This window comes from Octodon degus, unplaced genomic scaffold, assembly GCF_000260255.1.
Source record: "Octodon degus isolate 3935 unplaced genomic scaffold, OctDeg1.0 scaffold00118, whole genome shotgun sequence".
NCBI lineage: Eukaryota > Metazoa > Chordata > Mammalia > Rodentia > Octodontidae > Octodon > Octodon degus.
Window position 1 is genome coordinate 7,099,232 of NW_004524694.1, and position 4,749 is coordinate 7,103,980.

General features: G+C 37.5%; 1 protein-coding gene across 1 annotated transcript in view; it reads right to left on the reverse strand.

The window, feature by feature from the left end:
- The window catches only part of Csmd3 (CUB and Sushi multiple domains 3), a 1,279,636-nt gene that overhangs the window by 359,519 nt on the left and 915,368 nt on the right, over positions 1–4,749 (reverse strand). The window lies entirely within an intron of this gene.

The following is a 4,749-nucleotide window of genomic DNA, read 5'->3' on the forward strand; positions in this document are numbered from 1 at the left end:
TCTCTCTCTCTCTCTCTCTCTCTCTCTCTCTCTTGAAAATTGGTCTGCTTGCCAGAGGAAATAACTGTGCAACCAGAGAGTTGGAAAAGTTAGTCTCTGCCTACTCACACTTCCAGGGAAAGGAGCGAGCTTGTGAGAGTGACCACTGATCGTCAGCACTTTCATCAGCTGTGCCACGTCATGGCATTTCCATGAAAACACCGGACTACAGAGGCCTGGAAACTTCCAGGCTGGTGAGCACATCCGTGTCTGAGGAGTTGGTGAGTCCCAATTCCCTGGGGTCACAAACGCCTGACCTTGAGACCCTCAGGACCTCACTTATGTATGTCTTCACCAGGCTTGTTATTTACAACCTTTATGATGGATCAGTACACATAAAACAATGTTGACAATCCAGACCAGAAATGTGAAGCCAGCATTGTAGATACATTTATTGCAAACATAACATCAGACTCCTATTTGTATAACCTTAGAAGAAAGTGAATCTCATCACTGTATCTATCAAGAAGTAATCTAAGTAGTAATCCCAAAGTTTTATATTTTACTTGCACCAGAAAAGTAAATTACAAAAAAGATTCACATAATACATACTAAAAACCTTCCTGTATGTTGTCATCACAAGGTACAGAGAAAATATTTCAATATTTCTGCAGAGCTGAGGCTTTTGCTTAAATTTGCTGAGACGCTGGGCTAAAGGCAACCTTTAAAAAGCGAATTTACAGCCAGCAAAATAGCTCAGTGGACTAAGCACCTGTATAGGCAAGTGTGAGGAGAAGGGTTCAGTCCCCAGCACGACTGGCAGTGCCAGCTCCACCCCCAGGTACACTGAGCCGGCCGCCACGAACAGGCATGGTGGTGCCCACACCTGTGATCCCAGCTCAGGAAGGCTGAAAACAGGAGGATCACTACAAGTCTGAGCTGCATAGTGAGAGCCTGTACCAAATACACACACACACACACACACACACACACACACACACACAGAATGCTAATATACAACTGTATGACTGGAGCATGATCTCCAAAAGAGTTTACCTGGCTATGGAGGAGGATTATGTTTACACTTCAAGAAAGAATGAAGCTGAGAAATTCAAACAACTCTAGGATATAAAAGCTGGAGACCCAGGAGGATAGTATGCCCTTTGAGCGATACATTTATATTCTAAAAGTTTAGAGTTAGAAAAAAAGTTCTGCCTCTCTTTTCAGAAATAGGAAAAAAGCAGCCTAAAGCAGAACCTACCACCTTTCTACCCCATTTTCCCCCATTTCCTGGCTACGGGATCGCTAGCCACTCATGCAGAAGAGTTTTTAAATAAGTTTTCCTTATTTGGCTACAAGAGGAAAGAACGAACTGAAGAAAGACTGACAGACCATAATCACTATCTTCATTATATTACTTACTGTTAGTGTACTTCAATCCAGAATGCCTTGTGCACGTTAATCATAAAAGTAATCAAGATGGGTATTAAAAACTCACTAGTGGCAAGATAATGCAATGGAAGGATCCTAATGGAACTAGGAAAGCTACTTCTCAACATAAATGAGAAGGTAAATGATAACTATGTAGTTATCATAGCTGGTAGTGTATCTAGATGTTCCTCTACATCTTAACACAGTCTTAGGTGGAGAGATTCAAAAGTAGCGAGATACCAGAATTTTTTCTACTATAAAATTCTCCATAAATATATCCAGCTGCAGGCTATAAAGCCTCTCTCCATTTTGAGGGTGCACATTTTAATATTTCTTTGAGTATTTTTAATATTCTGCCTAATACATTCTTTAAGACTCTCACTGACACATCCTGAAAATTCTTTTCCTGTGATGGAAGTCAGGTGTTGTAGATTCCTAAGTTAGATAGAGATTAACGGGCAGCTACAAAGGACCTGGGTCCAAGAGAGAATCAGAATAAGAGGAGGCAAGCCAGGAAATGGCTGAGCTGGGTGAACCCAGGCTGTAAGAAGGATATGCAGTGGCTAGGGCCCCCAGAGATTAACAGTATTCTAGAGCTGTTCCACAACTAGGGCCTTCTGGTCCACTAAGGCTGCATGCCACTCAGATGAATAAATGACCTGGAAAACCCGTACATAGTCTACTAGAACATTCTGGCCCTTGCTTCTCCCTCTTCTAGAAATGCCTCTGATCTTCTCCATGCTAAGTATCCTTGTCAAGTGTCTTCTTTTCCTGAGATCAACATCAGCTAAGTGACTATACTTGTAATCCTACAGGTTGATTATAGTTTGACCCAAGGTAGCTTGTGATGGGATTTTGCTGTGTACAAAAGACCAAGAGCCTTAGCAGCAATCCACTTTGGGGACCTCTCCTCTCTCTCTCAGAGACTTTCTGTTAATAAAACTTTCCCCATTCTTCACATCCTTTGTGTTTGAGTCCTCCCATCACTAAGACAAGAATGCTGCACCTCTGACTGCTTGGAAGTCACTCCATACAAACAGACGTTCAATAAAGCTCATGACTGAGTATGGAATTTTAAGTGCAATTATTTCCAGAACACAACAGAAAAATAAAACAATATTAAGAAGTTGAATTTTGGGGGAGAATATTTTAAAAAGAAACTTTAAAGAATTTCTTGTATAATCTGGGTTATATCTCAGCGGCCTAAGTGTCTGTCTGGCAAGCGCAAGGACCTGGATTTCATCCTGGAACCCAACACTGTGTTGGCCACTAAAACCTGCATGGTGCCCCATCCTGTAATCTCAGTGCTGGGAAGGCTGAGACAGGAGTACCTCTCTGAATCAGAGATGCATAGCAAGAACATGTGCCAAATGAATAATAGATAAAAGATTTGTTTAATAAAATAATTTCCAGAGCAGGTGAGATAGCTCAGCATCTAAAGCTCCTGCATAGGCAAGCTTAGGCAGGCACAGGGGACCAGGCTTCAATCCCTGGCACCACATGCCTGGCCAGCCCCACACCCAGGTATGCTGAGCAGGTCACAAAAAAAAAAAAAAAAAAAAAAGGAATTTCCTGCATAAATAATTTTATGAAAGTTTCATTTTGAGTGGAAATGTGTTAAAATAAGGCAAATGTATGCAGTTTCAGGGGCAGAACTATGCAAGAAGTTTGTAAGCTTTAACTGCATAATACATATAATAAAATACAGAAGAATCATATTCAAGCAATTCGGTCTTTCAAACTTAAAAGAGACAGTGAAAACACAAACTTATAATTTTCAGGAAACATTACTTTGCATGAATTGCAGAGTTAATATACATTTAAACTGTCTGCTAAAAATCACAACTTTGGATATTCAGTATGGTATTCAAGACAAACCTATTTTTGAGATTTATCATAAATTCCTTCTCCAAATAAAGTTGAAACTCAATTATTTTCAAGATTTATCACCAATTAATCTCCTTTAATTTGATTGTTCTGTGAATCAACTGCCAATTGCTTTGATAAATACATAGAGATGATCTCTGTGAACTAATATAATTTATAATACTGGGCATTACAGATGGAGGTGGACAGACAATATTAGCTATAGACGACAACATAATTTAGTCAAATTTGGAAGACCTTCTGCTGCCTATGCAGGAATATTCAGAACTATCTTATCTTTAGGGAAGACAGCTGTCACTTTTGGTTAAAACCTGAAATACTTGAACTGGACAATTAAATAAAGATATGTGTGAAAAAAATCACACATTTAATTACAAAAGTCATTATTGCCCATGAAATTTCATCCTGCAGTGAAAGGCAGCTTCTAAAGTACACACTGAAGTAAAATCCCCATTATTTAAGCTCTCTTGACTGTGAATAACTTACACTCATTTCTGATTCATGTTATGCCACCATGTGAAATATTTTTTTAAGGATTTCAGGTCTATTTTTACATTAATATTTGAAATATACAGACTGCAAAAAGATAACAAATTTACCATCTGACTCTCATATTTTACCACTGCATGCTAGCTGCTCTCGATTAACATTGGTATCCATTTATATTAAGGTTAACATCTACATAATAGGCTCTTAGTCACACTAAAAAGTGAATATTATAAAATCAAGTTCCTCTGGTTTTTTTTAGTCTTTCCTTACTGAGAGCTAGGAAACACTAACTTAGGTTATTATTTTCACACATTTTTTCCTTTTATGCCTTTGAAGAACATATACCATATTTTGCAAGCAATTACAGAATATTTAGCAAATAAAGTTATTCTAAATTGTTTCCTTGTGTTTCGTTTACTGGCCAGTGCTTTATTTTTACCTTTAGGTTTATACACACATGCAGATTTACACACAGACTTCACTCGTCTTACCTACTCAGATGAGTAGTCGTTATCTAACCAGATAACCATGTATATTCCTTGTAGTATTTTGTTGCTACAAAAGACTGTACTTCTATTCCTCCTTCAATACATAAGCAAATGTTTCCATAGGCTATGCATAGTACATGGATCTAAAGTTCATTTTTTGTTCTCAAAAGTAAATAAAAAATCTCTAAACTTGCCGTTAGCTTTTATCTTGGTCTATTGAAAAACAAGCAGTTGATTTTCAGCATCAACATAAATTTTGCCAGTTTCTTTATGGAAAATTGTTTCACATAAGAAGATAGAGTAGGCTGTTTTATCAGGAAAAGGAATTAACAATACAAAAAATTATTTGGAAATGCAAATAACATCTGTAGATTCACTTTTATATATAACCAAACATCTTTGATGTATTTTAAAATAAAAAGTGTCCTCCATGCTTTATTTTTAAAATCTAATTAAAATATAAAGAAGTAATATT